We start from the raw sequence: 19,850 nt of genomic DNA on the forward strand, positions 1-19,850 counted from the left end.
AGTGTGTTATTGTTAAAAGATAGCCATTTGTCTTTGTGCAGTGCTGAATAGATAAAGGATTCTGACAACTTGGTCTAGTCAGGATGGCATATTGTGACCTTCAACAATAAATCTAATTGCAGACCAAACATCAAAAAGTAGCTTTCAAATATAAAAGGGCATATACAAATGAATTTGCAATTTCATTATGATGGAAGTTGGGTTCTTTCAGCTGAACCCTGTGGGAAGCACTTCATATTGATCAAGTCTTAGCCTGGATTCCAAAGGGGCTATTCTTCTTCCCATTCATGTGTGTAAGGTCTGTTAATGTAATTGAGGGTCAGATGCCGATGTCAAAAGAACAAAAAAGCAATTATTCCCATAAAAAGAATCTTTAAAATAGTAATACTGCCCTGCATTTTGACACCGAGTATTGTTTGAGCCTTAACCTAACTGTGAAACACTATTATACTCTGTGTTAAATGTAAAAAGTATGATATCAACATGAAGATTTCTACAAAGCAGACCTCATTAGAAGGTTCCTCACTATTCCATGGGTTTGATTATTATAATGTAAATTAAATCACAATCTCCATTCCTGTATGGAGGCTCACTGATTTATTCAACAAATATTGACCGAGTACCTACTATGTGTAAGCACTGGTTTTGGTTCTAAGGATGTAACAGTGAACAATAGAATCCCTGCTTTCAAAAGGCTGACATTCTAGGTTGGGGAGAGATAGCATTGAAAAAGTAAATATGTCATGTGATGATCATTGCTATGGCAGAAAGAAAAGCAGAGTAAGGGGGGAAACAGCGATGGAGTCGGGCCTTATCTTTGTACATAGTGTGGTCAGAAAGGGCCTCTCTGAGAAGGTGGAATTTGGTAATTTGATCAGAAACCTTACTGAACTGAGGGAAGAACATTTCAGTTTGAAGGAAGCGCAAGTACATAGCCCTTGATGAAGAGTCTGCGTGGCAGGTAAGGAGAACAAGGCTACTGCAGCTGGAGCAGAAGAGGAGAGGGAAACAGTGGTGGGAAATGAGGTCACAGCAATAGCTATGGAGGGAGAGAGCGGTCTACAATTCTTATAAGGCCCTCTAGGCACGTTAAGAACTTTGGAAGGTTCTCAGCAGAGGAGTGACAAGATGTATTTTAAATTTGAAGATAATCATTTGGCTGCTGGTTGGGAAATAGGAGACAGGAGGGCACTGTTAGAAGCAAGGAGGCTAATTCCCAGGAAAAAAAGTGTGGCTTGTCTAGATCACAGTGGTAGAGGTGGAGAGAAGTGGTAAGATTCTGGATGTATTTCAAAAGCAAAATTGGTGAAATTTATTGACGGTTTCAACATGGTTATGAACAAAAGAGGAAATTTACAAATTATTGATATATTTTCAGTTTGAGCAAATGGAAAGATAAAAATGTCCATTTACTGAAGTGAGAAAGACTATGGGAGAAACAGGTTTCATGAGAAAATCAAAATTTTGTTTTAGACATGCTAAGTTTGAGGTGCATATTAGCTATAAATGGAAATGTTAAGGAAGCAAGGAGCTGACTATACAGGTCTGGGTTCAAAAATGAATGAAGTCTGGTTCATACATAAGTAATACTTAAATCCATGGGACTGGATGCAATCAATAAGTGTCAATAGAGAAAAATCTCCAAAGACTGAGTATATTTTATTCCTCCATAATTTGCAGTGCAGAAAATCTCTTCTATGAAAAATAATGAATTTCTCCTCCTAATAAATTCACTCATTTTTTTTGAGTTTACATAAAGATAATGCGATTAGTTCATGTACATAGACCTTTCTACTAAAGTCAGTCTATGCAAATGACAAATAAGTAGTATGATTAAATCCATAGTTTTTGAATCTCTCTACATTTGCAAAGTTCTCTGCTATGTATGACATAAAAACAAAGCCAGGGCAGAAGAGGAGGAAAAAGAATTTGTAGCATTACATCAAACAACTTAGTTGATACACAACTAATCAAGTTAGAATTTAAGGCTATATACAAGAAAGTATAAAGTTTAATATTATTGTTATTAAAATAATATTCTTGGTGAAATGCCAGTGAGGGGGGGGGGAGCCTACAAAGACACAATAATTTTTCAGTGAGAAGTATTGTAAATGATAGTAAAATACAATTTCCCCCAAAAGATTTTTTATCATGCTTAATTTTCATGAAATTACTTCCATGAGGTACTATTAGCTTTACAACAGCATTGTACCAGCAGATGTCGCTAGTAAACCATTTTTGGAACAATGTCTAGCTCTTTGATGTGATTTTCCCATCATTTTGTTGTATGTTTTCCTTTAAAAATACATCTTTAGGTATTCAAAATGTTTCTAATCTTAGTTATATTGCATTAAGTTCTCCCAAGTAAATATGGTAATATTAAACTTTAAATGATGGGTGATTCCTATTCTATAGGGGAGCAGAACTTGCCACACCAAAACGTGCCTTTGTAGAACACTGATTTTTTTTTTTAAGTTAAGGTAACATTTGTTAATAATATTATATAAATTTCATGTGTACAACATTATAACCTGATATCTGTATACTCTGCTGTATGCTTACCATCGAAAGTCTAGTTTCTTTCCATTACCATATATTTGACCCCCTTTACCCAATTCACCCTTCCCACTTCACTATTCCCTTCCCCTATAGTAGCCACCATTTTGTGTCTTTATCTAAGAGTTTGTTTTTGTTTGTTTCTTGTTTTATATTCTACATATGAATGAAAGCATACAGTTATAGAAATTTTCATAAGGACATAACTCAAATAGTTTTCAGTAGGCTACTCTATATTTATACATCATTTTGAATTTTTTACAGGTACCATTAATATATTATTTGTGTAGTTTAATTCAAAACATCAATACCTAAACATTTAAGAACATATTAAACAGTATAAAAGGTATCATCTCCATTTCATCAACACAATGGCAGAGATGTAAATCTCAAATTAGTCAACTTTACTAATTAATACTGATGTAAAAGTTATGCTAGAAGGCAAAAAATTGCTAACTAAAATAAATGGTTTAGACTAGAATTTTCTGAAACTATGATCCCAATAAACATGGGTAATTAGGTCATTACAATGATTAAAAAAAATCCATTAAGTATCAATTTCAGAGTTCTTTTGTCCCTTTTTACTCACTGAGTTGGTTAGAAGGAAACTCAAATATTTGTTAAATATTACATCATCTATCTTTCTTCACTTAATCATTTATTGAGCATCTAACATACAGATGATGCTGTGTTGCTGATGACTTCAGAAATGCAAAGATAAGTTATATACCACATCTGACCATGAAAAAGGGAGTCTGTAAAACTATCTGTATGTTTGCCAAGTAAGTGAAAATAATCTTGACTAAAAGTTCCAACATACAATTTCTTTTATCAGTGGCTCTCTCTAGGGACTTAATTACTGTATTTGCACTTTAATTCAGCTTCAAATTTCCTTAGTCCAGCATTTTACATTATCTACCTCCTTAAATGATTTGCAAAAAGTAATGTATACAAAATCACAATTAAATATGCTAAAAGTTGGCACAAAAAAGACAAGTTGAATTTAAAAGTCATGCAAATGTGATAATTCTTAAAATATTTTAATATATTGACACCATAATTCATAGTCACTCTAAGTATTAAAAGTAAAAGTTATTCTTTTATTTAACAGAATTAAAAAAAAATTCAAGTATAGCCTGGCTGGTGTAGCACAGTTGGTTGAGCATCATCCCATGCACCAGGAGGTCACCAGTTCTATTCCCTGTCAGGGCACACATGCCTTGGTTACAGACTCAATCCCCAGTAGGGGGTGAGCAGAAGGCAGCCAATCCATGTGTCTATCTCTCTATCCCTCTCCCTTCTTCTCTCTGAATTCAATAAAGACATTTTTTAAAATATATTTTTATTGATTTTTTACAGAGATGAAGGGAGAAGGATAGAGAGCTAGAAACATCGATGAGAAACATCGATCAGCTGCCTCCTGCACACCTCCCAATGGAGATGTACCCGCAACCAAGGTACATGTCCTTGACTGGAATCGAACCTGGGACCTTTTAGTACACAGGCTGTCGCTTTATCCACTGAGCAAAACTGGCGAGGGCAAGACTTTTTTTTTTAATTCAAATATATTGGGGATTTGAAAAGAATGATATAACTTAATGATAAATTATAGTTACAGACAACAGTTGGATCTTCAAAAGTTTAATATAATAATCTTATTACCATTGGTACTAAAAACAAATACATTTGGATAACACAACTGAAAAGTTTAATTTGAAAATGAAAACACAAAACAAAATATATTTAAATGCCTTAAATTTGTTACCCACAGTTGTCTTCATTTTAAAGAAAAACTCATGCAATTTTATGTAGTTTCTTTTTAAGTTAAATTTTCTTATTGTTTTTAAAAACCCTCTTAAAAGAATAAATCACTTTTTAAAATTAATTTTCCTTATCCATTTTCAAATGTTTAAGTTCACCTTAAATCTGTTATAATTAAGTAATTAAAATTTGATCAACAACTACAGATTTTTATTGAACCTACTTATAAGAAAATAAAAAAAGATTGACATGGAATTAATTTCATTATTATTATTTCAATATATTTTATTATTGATAGTATTACAGATATCTCCCATCCCTCCTTAACCCCCCTCTTCTCAGCTCCTACCCACTGCTCCAGGTGTTCACTACCCTGTTGCCCATGTCCATGGGGTATGCATATCCTACCTAATAATAGACAAATATGCAAATTGACTGTACCTTCGCTATGCCCGCGATTGGCCAGGAGGCGCGGGGGGGCGGGACTCGGGGGGGCCGGGGTGCCGGGGGGGGGGGGGGGGCCGATTGGGCCGGCGGGACGCTGAGCTCGCCTTGCCAGCGGCAGCTCAAGCTCAGCGTCTGCACCATGGCTGTGCTGCGGCACAGAAGGGGCCTCTGGGGCAGCGAGCTCACGTCCCACCGCAGACCATCAAAAGCGGGGGAGCTGGGTGCCTGTCCGCTCAGGCACCAGGCCTTTCAGAAGCCTTCGCAGCACCCAGTGGACAGGCACCCAGCTCCCACGCTTTTGCTTTGATCGCTGGTGCACCAGGCCTTTCAGAAGCCTCCAGCGCGGCGGAGGCTTCTGAAAGGCCTGGTGCACCAGCGGACAGGCACCCAGCTCCCCCGTGATTGAAAGCGAAAGCGTGTAGGGGACCCTACACGTTCATGATTCAATCATGCACTGGGCCTCTAGTAAGTATATAAGTACTTTGGTTTATCTCTTCTCGTTCTCCCAACCTCACATCGAGGTATGCCAGTCTGTTCCATGCCTCCATGGTTTGGGTCTTATTTTGTTGGTCAGTTCATTTTGTACATTAATTCCTCAAATAAGTTTTATCATGTAATATTTGTCTTTCTCAGATTGGCTTCTTTCACTTAGCATAATACTCTCCAGGTCCATCCATGCTATTCCAAAGGGTAAGAGATCCCTCCATTTTTTTTTTAATCTTCAGTTTCCTAATCACATATGTATAGTCCAACAGATTAACTCAGTCAGTTGGATTTACTACTCAGAATCTGTAATGTGTGACTAAAATAAATTACATTGCTTACACAACAGGTTTTTCCTCTTACGTCTACTATTGTTTGAAAACAAAACAGACTGAGAGATTTCAGTTTCAGCCTGCACATGGCACTTAATAAGAGAAAACAAGATAACTAATGTTATGTTCCTATTTTAAGAAAATGCACATACAAAAATCTGAAGTTGGAATAGCAGCAAATTAAGAAATTTGGGGAAGATTATTTTGTTAGCTTCATGAACACATTATAAATCTACCAAATAATTTCCAATTGGATTCTTTAAATAGTGAATTCCCCCAGTGCATTAAAAATATTACTTTTGATTCTGGTAAATATTTCACAGTACATTTATTTCCTACAGAATGGAACACTGTTCTCAAGAACCTCAGGAAAGCCGCTAAAGCAGGCAGCAGTTATGGGTAGTGTGATTGTTAAGTCCCCAGATGAAAACTGTGTACTTTTTCCTGGTGTGGCCTAAACAGAAATTGGAAACATTTGGATTCAAACTTACAGTAACAACTCCAATAGAATCAGGTTTCTCCTTAAACTTGGAGAGATTCGAACTAGTTTGCTTTAAAATCCAAACTAAGGAAGGTCACGCTCCAAGCTGTCTTCAATTGCTAAGGAACCAATAGCTACCTTCCGACTGTGTCTAAGAGAAATGTTAATTAGGATGAAATTCCGTCTCAAAATGAAGGAATAGCAATACCAGTCAAACTGGAAATGTCATGTGTTTAGACTTGACAAATTAACCATAGGCAAAAACCAAATTTAAGATCGAAATGGTGTTTTATGTAAATCTAAGAAAAAGCTTAGCAAGTTTTTAAGATGGGATTGCTATGGGCAACAATTATTTACATTAAACAAAATTATAACCACAATACTGAACTAATCTATTTTTTAAGTCTTCAAGACTGGCAAGTATTTTCACTTTTCCCCCTTCTATAATGGTGGCAAAAAGGCTTAAAAACAAATGTTTTCAATTATATAGAATCTCTGAATCAACATAAATTGGTTTTCAAATACATGTTGGTATCTATGTCATTAAAATAACATGGCGGTGCCAATGTGGCCACGTGTCTATTGGGAAAGGCTGCGGTGGGGCTCCCCCCGAGGCACCCGTGTGCCCGGACCCCGAGGATGTCACTTCCTTAGTCTGGGCCACTGTCCAGGCTGTGAGCAAGAGGAAGCTGCAGCCCACCAGGGCCGCCTCCACCCTGACACCTTCAGCAGGAAACAAGATAAAACACTTCTTAGATAAGTCTGAACACGTAGGTGTGAAAGTTGGTGTTGAACCAGGGGTTGTAATGGCCTTTCTTATGCTCTAGAATACATGAAGACAGAGGAGATTCTGATGAAGTTGTTCAAGGTGGAGTCAGAGGGCTCATGGGAAAGGAAGCACAGCCAACACTGTAGGAACAGAAATGGACTATGTGGAAGACAAATTGCCCATGCATTTGTGTTCAATAACCCAAACACCAAAGGAGCGCGTGGCTGTGGAGAAAGCTTTAATGTTTGACTCCTCAGGACTGCTCTGGCTGTGAGCTCCAGGACAGCTATGGAAGCCCTGGGCTTACTGAAGAAATCATGTGACTGTCATGTGCTTAAGGTTTATAATGCATGGCTGCCTAATGAGACAGTAAAGCGATGCACTTTGAAAATGAAGTATTAGATTTCAGAAGTGATATCTGTAATCTTTTTAGGCGACAGAATGTGAGAAGCCATCACTCTTTTGGGGTGATTTTTTGCTCTGTAAAGAAAAAAAAGCCTAGCCTGCACTTAACTCTCTTGCATCCTTTCAGTTAGAACCAGTTTCATGGAAGATGCCTGCCTAGGAGGAGGATTTCTGGAAACACCTTCTTAATAGGTCTGCACCCTATAGATCTGTGCATCTCCAGACCAGACTGATGGTTCTTAAAATTCAGAGGCCGAAGTCCTGACTTCTGGGTTGACAGGGCATTGCACTGCTTTTCTACACAAGCTTGGCACGGCCTTTCTACGGTCTTATCCAAAATTTCATGTCAGATGCCTCATTTGCTCACCCTTTAGCAACATCAGCCATTAGATCAGTGATGGCGAACCTCTGACACGCGTGTCAGCACTAAATATTTAGTTTTTGGTTTATTAAATACAATTATATATAACAATTATACATTTATGTTATTTAAACTATAAATATCGCGAAATAATATTTTTTCCTCAAAGTGACACACTACCTGAGTTATGCTCAGTTTTTTGGTGAAGTTTGGCACACCAAGCTCAAAAGGTTGCCCATCACTGCATTAGATGAAAGTATCAAAGATTTCCTTGAACTGTGTTGTCGACCAGTTTTGAGTGATGGCACAGAAAGGTAAGAAATATTTTGCCCACCCCACCATTTTTCATCCATTTCTTTTGCCACCCTAAACGTCTGCTCAAGGTGGGATCTCAAGCCGACGTAGGTGCCTTTATTTGAAAGGGCTCTTAGAAGCCACTAGCCCACCCCCTCAATTCTATGTCTGCGGAAGCAAAACCCCAGGGAAACAGAAGGGCTTGGTCTACCCACACACTGCAGAGCGGGGCCTGCTCACACCTCCCCTTCTGTGGAGGTGACGCCAGTCAGGCGCTCAGACGCCGGCAGTGAAGGTAAATGGCTGGTTTGGCTTCTCTATCTGACTGACGCTTCAATAAGATTGCTGTGTAATTTGATGGAGGTCGTATTTTTATTCTGAGTTAGAAGAATCTTATTTTAAAACCTATTTATATGAATTGCCATGCTGTTTCTTTTAAACTATGAAGCAGTGATTTATACCAGCAGGGAAGACACTGTGGCAATCCAGAAGCACCTTTTTGGAACGCAGTAGTGAGTGTGAAGCAGAACATATTACACAAAGACTTCCCAAATACTCCCAATAGGCATACACTTTCTGGATCCAAAGTCCAACTGCTAAAATTTTTAAATCTAATATTTTAACCTAACATTTTACCACCAATTTTTCTTTTTAACAGTGTTCCTTTCGTCATTTAACTATTGATTTTCCTGGGTTTGACATATTGTTTATGACATGACATATATGCTTTATTAAGCCAATTCTTATGAATAGAAGTAGTTGAATTCCTTGATGTTTGTCACATTTACTAAAGTCCTTGTCCCTGTCACAAAACCTAGAACAGCTCATGCATTCGTATTAATATAATTGTCAACCCACTTATAATTTATACAATATTGAATATATATATAGTGACTGAGTTGTCAATTTAAAAAATGTGGCCTCTTTGTGATCATAAATAATAGTAAGATGGCATCTGGCTTTCCTAGTGAATAAAATGGCAGCTATTTGAAACTCTAATATCAGGAGACACTTTCTCATAAATTGATACTTATTTTACATCAAAGTTCAAATCTAAAATAAATAAAATATGCATCTACATGTAATGAAGCAAAAACATCATTTTGAAAACTTTTGGAAAACTATTTTCTAATTAACTGAGGACTACAGAGCAACCCAACTCTACAAGAAAAGCACCCATTTCAAATACTTCAGCTTACTTTATTCATTGCAAAGATGATTACTTAATTTGTGGTATGTATAACAGAAATTGGGCAAGTTAACACATATTGGAATCTTGCTGGCCTGTAAATGGTATTAGAAAAATGGAATATTGGAACTCAAGTAACCTGAGATTTATATTTTACAGATTAAGAAACCAAGGTCCAAGGAAATCAGGTGATCCGCCAGAAAACAGTTTGGTTTCAGACATCCTTACACAATAGTAAAATCATTTTACATTCCAATAGTCTAACTGCCCACTGAGGGCTCACTGTGGAGAGGAAATACTACAGAGAAGTAGGGGATCCTGGGTAGGAGAATAGAAACCACATTTCACCTGAATGAAGAGAAGGAGCTATGCTCTTCCAACTGACATTAACAAAGACCTTACCAGGGACCTAAGGGTATGGATAGTGTTAAAGGCTCCAATTGCCCTCTTCCACCCACGTTCCTATCTAAACGTGATGTGCCCGAAAGTGTGCTCTGGTCAGAAATCCGTGCAGCTTCCCTCCTCCTCACAAGGGCTATTGTTCACATTAGTCCCTGCAGAATTTCCTGGACAATCAGAAGGCCTACCCTTGGTATTAATTTGCCACCTTTAGGAACTTACAATTTAAAAGCACCTCAATTCCAGACATGAACACAAAAAAACAGCACTGAACTGAAGCTTCACTGTGTTTCATATTATACAACAAGCAAGAAATTTAACTTCTGGCCCTAGCGGGTTTGGCTCGGTGGATAGAGCGTCAGCCTTCGGACTGCAGGGTCCCAGGTTTGATTCTGGTCGGGGGCACATGCCTGGGTTGTGGGCTCAGTCCCCAGTGAGGGGCGTGCAGGAGGCAGTTGATTGGTGATTCTCTCTCATCATTGATGTTTCTATCTCTCTCTCCTCTTCCTTCCTCTCTGAAATCAATAAAAAATATATTTTTTTAAAAAGATACAGTTTAAAAAAAAAAGAAATTTAACTTCTGAAAGAAATTCATGAGGTCACCTTTCCCTTATCTGTCTCTCTGACTCTCATTACTTTCAGACACATTATACGTCTCCTCACCTCGTCCTTGCTCATCCTGGTCCTTCCATATGCAATGGCCTCTTCACCTACCCTTCTTTTCCAAGAGAATTCCTGCCAAGTCATCAGGAATGGCAATTTCTCTCACAATTAGATGTGACTGTCTCTTTCTGAGACTTTGTTCTTTGTAGGGGGGAAGGGGAGGCTTTTAATTGACTCTGGCTAATATCATAGTAATATCCATAGTTATCTAATCCACTCTACTAAATTTAGGGTTTCTTATGACATTTTGTGTGTCCATGTCTCAGGATCAAAGGAGCAAATGATATGGCGTTTACTTCTTTAATAATGAGGCTGAGAAACATTCTGCATTTTGTTGTCATGGCATTGACTGAGTAATTAAGGTATCCAGGAATATAATTTAATGGGCTGTATCAATTAGGACAGACTAGACCAGTAAGTCTCAAAGTGTGGCCCCTGGAACAGCATCAACATCAGATGGTACTTTGTCAAAAATATGAATTATTGATCCCCACCCAGACCTACTATATTCAAAAACTCTTAAGAGTGGGGTCCAACATGCCACAAAATCTCCACGATTCATATGTCCACTCTCATTTGAGAACAACTGGGCTAGGTTATGATGCAGTGATAAAATTTCAATGATTTCAACAACAAAACTTTATTTCTTGCTCATGCTACATGTCAAACAAGGGTTGGCTATGGCTCAACTACATGTCATTTTTATTTTGGACCTAAGCATTATGAGGAAGCATCTATTTAGTTTGACTGATTGTTAGAGAGAGAGAGAGAGAGAAAAAAAAGGAGACTATAGGACACTAGGTTTTGACTCAAAGCTTCAGCTCAAAAGTAAACATACATCATTTCCACTCATATTTAATTAGCCAAAGCAAATCCAAGGCCAGGCATGATGTCAATAGGGCAGGGAAGTATAATGCTTCCCCAGGGAAGAAAAGCAAAGTTTTTTTAACAATAACATAGTCTACACTCAGGCCAAACATATTATTGTTGAAGATCAATTGTATTATATTTAATTGTTTATTACATTTAAGGAAAGTCAAAGCACAATGCCCCTTTTCCTCTCAAATCCTAACATCATTTAATCTTTTCTACAATAACTTCAATATTTCATTTGAAGTGTGATAATCTTAAAAATCTTTGCAACTGGTTTCAGAAATAGGCTTGTCCTACAACATATTATTAACATTTTACATGTATGCATAAACACCTGTGTATTCTGAGTTTTTCTAATTACTAAAGCATTCATAAATTTTGCATTGTTCAATTACATATCCCAAGTGCCTACATCAATGCAAAGCACATGAGTCACTCAGTAAGAAATTTGTATCTATATAGTAACTCAAAACATTGTATTCTATAGTAATTGTATTTCCAATTGGGTACCATGTTCTTAGACTCATTTTTAACAGCAATTTTAGGGGTTTATTCTTATTTACTTTCTAAGGAAATTTATTTTTTAATCAGCTATTCCAATACTTACTAACAACTCACAGTGATCATCCCTAATATAAATTTTTATTGATTTTTTACACTGACAATTTAGTATGAACTTACCCTTAGGCATAAATATGTATAAACTGGGGTCTAAATAGGAGTTTTTCTTCTTAATTAGGAACAGTTTTTAAATTCCCCAGATAAAATAGAACAATAACTCTAATATAAAACTATCAAGTCCTAAAAACAGGATACGGGGGATGTTGATATATGCATGTTTGTCAGTGTACTAGGAATTGTAATTGAGTAAACAAGTTGAGACTATAAAGTTTGTAGGTTGGGGCAATATTCACATTCATTCATCATTAATTCACTCATTCACACAGGTAGATATTTCACAAATATTTACTAGGAGCCGCCTATATACCAGGCAGGTTGCCAAGTGCTGAGGCTAGTCATTGAGCATGTTTTCCAGAAGTTTACAATCCAGCGGGGAACACATATATGTGAAAAGTGCAGTACATTATACAAAGTACTTTCATATAAAATACACAGTGCTATTGTCAATTAATATATCCTAAGTGCCTACTAGTACATCAGTGCATAGCACATGAGTCACTCAGTAAGAAATTTTTATCTGTGTGATAACTCAAAATACTATATTCTATAATAATTATATTTCCAATTGGACCAGATATGAAACAATTTAAAAATCTTTACAAATGTACTGAGAAAAACCAGGCTTTTTCTAAAACACATTTGTCATTACCAAAAATACATCTTGAGATAAAAATAATAAAAACCCCATGCTGCCCAGATAATGCAGATAGTTCCAGTTATCTGGTCAACGAGCAAAAATAAGGCACTTAAGGTCTTCCACTCCAATCTTTTGTTCATTTCTTACTGCTGTGATTTCATATTCATTTCTTCTTGTTGGATGACTAAACTGGGATGATGGTAGAGATGGTAAGCTGGCATTTACTCAGCCTGGCCCTGCTCAGCCTTGAGAACCAACAAATTCTCAGCTGGTGGATCAGCTGCTTTTGTCTCTTTGCCATCTTGTGGTTTAGAGTTTTCTGGGCATCACATCAGTAATTGAAGTTGCTGTGTTATGGTACCAACACTGAGGTGGCTGCTGAAGTGCTACTATTACATTGGGTAATTAATAACATTCTTCTTTTTCATTTGAAATAAAATTACCCAATGTGATAGTAGCACTTCACATAGATGAGACTTGGGTCTCATCTCCTTGATTTTCCTTTTCTTCTTCATTGCTGTCCTCTCCAGGCTCTTTGGTGAGGAGGATCTCTGCGGAATCGTGGTCTATACCCCAATACACATCTGTCTCACTGGTCTACCTTGTTCTCCTGCATATACACTGCTGCACTGGAACTCCACGAGGGCCCTTAACATTTGCTGCCTCCACCCCCTTTTCTCCTTCAACAAAATCAAAATCCACAGTCTCTCCATCTCCTATACAGAAAGGTACTTCCTGGGGTTATTCTTCTTTATGGAAGTCTGCTGTGCAAATACATCTTCCTTGGTGTCATTCCTGTTGTTGAAACCATATCCATTTCTTACACTGAACCATTTTACTGTTTCCAAAACCTTCCTTGGAATGACTTTCTTGTCCCCTCTGGCCTCTCCCTGCGCCGCTTGTCTGTGGTGCCAGGCTTGGTGTTAGCAGCACTGAGGGTGGGGCAGCGGGAGGCTCAGGGTCCCGGCCTGATGCTCAGGTTGCGGTGATGGTGACTGGGGCTGGCTGCGGTAGCTGTGGTTCCTCTGGGGATGCGATGGCCAGTGGTGGCAGCAGTGGACTGCTCAGGATTCCCTAGGGTCTAATCTCTGCTCCCACTATAGATTGAAGTCTGATGTTCTTTTTTAAAGATGGGCAAAACTAATGCATGGGTGCAATCTAAGTAGTCCTAATTACATTTTAATCCCCTCCTTGCATGCCACCCTAGCTACTAATTTCATAGTTCCTTTGCATATGTAAATTAAAATGATGCTGAGTCAAAAACATACTATTATTTAGAAATGCAAAAGCTAATATTTTTCAGTGCTACATGATTAGGGGTCCCTGTAGAGATTGGCAGCAGGGAAAAGTGGGTGGAAAACTTTAAAATCCAAACTAGCTTGGCTTTTCTCACTCTGAGACTCCAACATGGTGAAAAATTCTTAAAAGTTTGTATGTGTAGGCTATGTTCTAGGTTTTCAGTATCTTGCAAGACAAATACTTAATACACAGAGTGATGTTTTGTTCTATTTTCTTTTTGGCAATAGTGTGTTACAACTGAACATTCTTAGAGTGAGCCCAGTGGCCATGTGGTCACCCAACAGCCAAGGGGCTGACAGGCAGGCAAGCCTTGCCTCAAGGAGCCTGTCATTGTTGCTAGCATTTAAATGTAGGAATTTACTTCTGATTTCAGGCCATGCCTTATTCTGCATCCCATTTTTTGTAGAAAGAAAGGAAGGGAATTCAAGCATCAGGGTCAAAATTTCAAGAGGCTAAAAGAGAAAGGAGAGTCAAGTGAAAATATAAAAGACAACCATAAGGCAGGGTAGAAGAAAATAACATTCTTCTTTTTCATTTGAAATAAAATTACCTAATGTAATAGTAGCACTTCACATATTTTTTTTAATAGAAAAGTATAGGGGCCTGAACATGGAGACAAGAGCTTCTCAAATATTCATTCACTTAAAATGAGAAATGAAGGTGAGATTCAAGGTTATTTTTGCTCTAGAAACACAGCAGATGCCTCTTAGAACTCCTTTGGGGGGGGGGGGGCAGAAAAGATTTCTTTAGAAACCAGTACACTTACAAATCATCCTATATAATAAAGAGATAATATGCAAATTGACCATCACACCCTCACACACAAGATGGCCACCCCCAAGTGGTCACAAGATGGCCACCCCCATGTGGTCACAAGATAGCCACACCCATGTCATCATAAGATGCCTGCCCCCATGTCACCACAAGATGGCCGGCAGGAGAGGGCAGTTGTGGGCGACCAGGCCAGCAGGGGAGGGCAGTTAGGGGTGACCAGGACAGCATGAGAGGGCAGTTGGGGGCGATCGGGCCAGCAGGGGAGGGCAGTTGGGGGCTATTGGGCCGGCAGGGGAGCAGTTAGGCATCAATCAGGCTGGCAGAGGAGTGGTTAGGGGGGCGGCCAGGCAGGCAGGCGGGCGAGCGGTTAGGAGCCAGCAGTCCCAGATTGTGAGAGGGATCCCAGATTGGAAAGGGTGCAGGCTGGGCTGAGGGACACCCTCCCTCCCCACTGCACAAATTTCATGTACCGGGCCTCTAGTATTTTATAAATGTCTTGTCTAGCTTTCTTTAATATGAAGATGTGCAGTTGAAAATACGTATTTACCTCTAAGGAGTTCACTCACTCCTGCTACTAGGTCTACAGCAGGTGTCCTCAAACTACGGCCCGCGGGCCACATGTGGGTGTTTTTGCCGTTTCGTTTTTTTTACTTCAAAATAAGATATGTGCAGTGTGCATAGGAATTTGTTCATAGTTTTTTTTAAACTATAGTCCGGCCCTCCAACGGTCTGAGGGATAGTGAACTGGCCCCCTGTTTAAAAAGTTTGAGGACCCCTGGTCTACAGGATAGAATACTTGCCACAAGACTTCTAAAGCACAAGATATTTAACATAGTTTGGCCAGAAAGTCAGAAGGTAGGAATGCACTGATGGAATGTGAGAAAGACATGTAAGGGGTAGAGCATTAGGGGAGCTAATAGGCAGACAAATGTAGACAGGGAGGAAAGCTTCCAGGGAAGTAGGCAAAGATTGTTACAAATCACACTTGTGAAGACATTTCAAATAAGTCTGGATTAAGCTCTGAAAGTCTCAGCATAATTCACAAATTTACAAGTACCATTTTAACTCTGCCTACCAGTAAGGGGAGTAGCTAGCTGGCTGAAGAGCCAGAGCTGGGCCCCAGGGAATGTGGTAAAGAACGTCAGACATTGAAGGGTTGCATTTTTAGTGTTCCGCAGCTTCAGACCTGAAAGTTCTGTTGACATTTCCAGCTTGGGACGGGAAGGCTTCTTGAATTACTGCGTCCACACCTTCCAGCCACTCTAAAGACTGATCTAGAAACCTGTTTCCCCAAACAGTAAAAACTACATTTCATCAATCTCATTAGCTTATATCCTTTTAAAAAAACACTCAAGTTTCATTTACTTTGCTAGTACTCTTAAGACCAACTCTATCTACATCATTAGCACAGAACTCAAATGTCCAAAGAGTATTTACCAAACAACGGTCTTGGGGGGAAATGCAGATAAACAATGAGGGAGGGACCTACATAACCTAAAAGCAAGTTACTTAATATGCCTGGCCTTCAGTATCTTCCTCTAAGATAAAGGGGGGAGAGGGAAATAAAACTCACCCTTAAAAGCTTGTGATGAGCATAAAATGAGGTAACATGCAATAATCTATCAAGAGCAATGCCTGGAACATGACAAATATTCAATATCTGTCCATTCCTTTCTTGCTTTCTCTCAGGTCTTGAGTTCTACAATTTGTGGTATTCCCCCCTCCTCCTGCGTTGGTTTGGAACTTTTTTTTAAATCTATGATCTCAGGTTTTTTAAATCTACATGCAAATTCCAAGTCATGATGCCCAATTTGTGAGCAATATTATGTAAGATATTTTTTTCTATTTTTTTACAGTCATAGTCTGTTAGAAAGACTAAAGATTGATAGACCTAAAAATATCAATGGATGAGAGAAAGAGAAGATCTAAAATGATAATAAAAATAAACAGCAAGGAATGAATGATACTAGAAAAGGAAAGTGCCCTTGACGTCAAATACTACTGAAGAAGGTTGAAAAGAAAAGGCCTCAGAAGAATGACATGGGTAGGTAATAACAATATTTATATGGTGTTTTATTTGATCCTTACAACATCCATTTTACAGATAAAAAGACTGAAATTTAGGAAGATAATGTTTTGCCCAGGATTGCTCAGCTAAACTATCAGAGGAGGAAGCAGAGTTAGAATCTAAGACGTTTCACTCTAAAGCCTATATTCTTCCTACTGCACCATTTGAGACGTAATGAAAACAAAACTCATACTATAAGGGCCAAAGCCTTGGACAGAATAAATGGAATCACTGAGATAAAATTAATAAACTTAAGGTTTTTAATAATAAAAGGATAAAGCAGGATAATTGCTATACCAGGTAGAAAAGTCCAACATCAGAAATGACAAGACCTAAGCATAATGAAAGGTTTAAAAGACAAATTTTTTCAAAACAAAGGTAGTTTGGTTCATGCCCTCATGAACAGAAAGGATTCTCCATGAGCCCTACGTTCCAAAAGAACACACTGTAAAAATCCACCACAGAGACCACAATATCATAACCATCAAGAACAAAATAATGGTTCCAGAATTAATCAGAGCATCAGCCAGAATCATCACAATGCTGGGATCAGAAGATCCACAGAGATCATTTCTAATCTTGTATCTGCCAGAGCAGCACTGTCCAAAAGAAACATAATGCAAGCTATAGATGTAATTTTAAATTTGCTAGCAGCCATTTTTAAAAAGTAAAAAGAAATATGTGAAATCAATTTCAATAGTATATTTCACTTAACCCAACAAATCCAAGATATGGTCATGTCAATAAATAATCAACATAAAAGAATTATTAATAGTATACCTCTTTCTGTATTAAGTCTTCAAAATCTGCTGTACTTTATACTTATTGGCACACTAAATTTGGACTAGCCACATTTCAAGTGCTCAACAGCTGTATGTGGCCAGTGGCTACCATACCGAACAATGCAACTCTGGATAACTACACAGGTAACTGCAACCAGTATATGTTAAGTCACTTTCTAAAGATTAAAATGAATAGGGTGGTAATAGAATGTGTGATACAACTTTCTTCTTTTCATTGTTATTAGAACCTCGAAAACCTCATAGAAATCCATAGGAAGTCAATGTAACCATACTGTAGCACTAGGGAGCTGGTGATGGATCAACTGAACCCAATAAGACTATGATTACAGACATTTTTTTTAATTTTTTTTTTTTTTTTTAGTGCTGGTGTATAATTTTCAAGGGAGCTTTTCTTCTAAGGATTATAGTCAAGAAGGAAGCAATCACAAATGACCTTTCTAAAGGAAAACTGATAGGTAACCTGATACAGCAAGTTTCATGAAAAGTACTTTATAACAGAGTTCACAAAAGAGAAACAGAATTGAGATGTTTACAGATGTGTCTTTAGGTATAATTTTAATGAGAAAAACTGAAAGTTCCTCTTAAAAAAAAACAAAAACTTGTGAGAGTCAACAGAAATCTGTAGTCTAAAAATAATGATGGCTGATACCTTTCCAGAACATGTTATTTTATAGAACTTTTAAAATTTATAACATTAGGAAGGAGGCTATGAAACATAATTTTAGTAATAAACAGGAGTTTGACTGCTTACACTTCAGTGAATAAAATAAAAAAGGAAGGATTCAGGGAAAGATACAGGGTATGACAAATCATACAGTAAGCATGAACAGGAGTCTGTCTCTCCACATTGGTAGAGCTTGTGACTTCTGAATCACAAGCATGAAGGAAATATTGTTTTGTTACATAGTAGGCAGGACTTTTCATAGAGACAGCCTACTGAATCCTATTCATTTGGCTACTTAAAATTCATTTGGCTACTTAAAATTAGAAAAATATAAATAACTTTTAAAACACATATAATCCTTCCTTAAAACTAACCATTTTAAATTTTTTGGAGTCTATAATCCTACCAGTATTAACAAATTTATTTTAGAATAGTAATTTTTAGCATGAAAATCTAAGTAAAATTCTGAAAAATTCTTAGAAAAACAAAGAATTTAAACTACTTAAGAAAGACAAGGATAGGCATCTTAACCAGAATTGTCTTTTCAATCTGGATGCCATCTGAAACCTAGACTTCGAAGACAAAAACCTCGAACAGCTGGAATCCAGCTTAAATACAGAAAATAAATCACTTCTGACTAAACTCTACTCTCAAAAGCTCTAATCAGGTTTCCACAAGCAACGAAACAAAACAAATAAAGAACATGAACAACATTAGTAAACTGGGTTTAACTAGTTGTGCAGCAAGCATGAAAATACAATAGCAAGGAAGAGACAGAAAAGAATTCTTTGTGAAATCCATGATTGTCCATTCAATATCTTCGACCCTTGAGGTCAGAATTTTGTTCCTAATACACTCTTGTAAAAAAAGATACAGGAGGTTTTCTCATTCTAGTTCAAATCCTTAAATCATTTACTGGAAACTTGAGTCAGCTAAAATGTGACAGATGACAGTGTGTGTATAATGAACAAGTCATGTAACTATTCATATTCAGACCATTTTTAAAGAGTAGGTACTTAATCTCCCCTGAAAGTAAAGGAGACTTACTTAGCTATCCTGTATTCCAGAACACACTGTCTTACGGGGAAATAAGAATTCATCATGATATTTAGTTTCATGTATTATTTTTGAAATGTATATAATGCATAAAATTCTCTAATTTCATGAAAAGTTTTTATGTATCACCAAAAACAATCTTGAAATCCAAGCTGTGACTAAAACAAGAAATAAGCTTCAGTAACTATTTCAGGCTTACTATTTTCTTCAGTAGAAAAAAACAAAACTTTCCAAAGAAACATTTTTTTTCGTTCAAAAAACTTTGTTCTTTTTCTATGAAATGAAACTCCCACAACAATGTGAAATCAGATATACCAGGCCCTCCATTCTTCAAAATGCAGTGGACAAAGTGCTTCTCTCCTGTGAGAGAGGGGGAATTAGGAAGGGACTTCCTCCTGATCATATAGGACTTTCGCAGTTCAATAATCAATTCTTCCTATAAACCTAAAAAAATGAAACAGACAGATGGGAATCCCTTCCCCCCACACAGGAACTAGAAGTTCACTTTTAAATACTGTTTCTTATTGGCCTGTTAAAAGTATAACACATGTTATGTGAATACATAATTAGACGTCACTTATCACTTTAGGAAAGAGTTTTACTCTAATTGAAAATGACAGCAATTATGACTATTACCCTCACTGTATGCCATGAGGGACAAAATACCCCATTCTACTCTTTCTCAGTTCTTGTCTTCACCTGTCAGTTATTTAAATTCTCGGTTCAAAATGTGCTGATACAATCAGTGTAAAAGACCAGTCTGAAAAGATGTGGATACCAAGGATGGTGTCTCACAGACTACAGATACCCACCCAGTATTCATTCTCCCTTTCTCCTTTAGTAACAGAAACCCAT

General features: G+C 37.6%; 1 protein-coding gene and 1 pseudogene across 3 annotated transcripts in view; one reads left to right on the top strand and one right to left on the bottom strand.

Moving 5' to 3' along the window:
- TMEM135 (transmembrane protein 135) overlaps nucleotides 1-19,850 on the bottom strand; it is a 238,274-nt gene that overhangs the window by 34,184 nt on the left and 184,240 nt on the right. The window lies entirely within an intron of this gene.
- LOC103297015 (iron-sulfur cluster assembly 1 homolog, mitochondrial-like) lies at nucleotides 799-7,078 on the top strand (annotated as a pseudogene).

This window comes from Eptesicus fuscus, chromosome 13, assembly GCF_027574615.1.
Source record: "Eptesicus fuscus isolate TK198812 chromosome 13, DD_ASM_mEF_20220401, whole genome shotgun sequence".
Classification (NCBI taxonomy): Eukaryota; Metazoa; Chordata; class Mammalia; order Chiroptera; family Vespertilionidae; genus Eptesicus; species Eptesicus fuscus.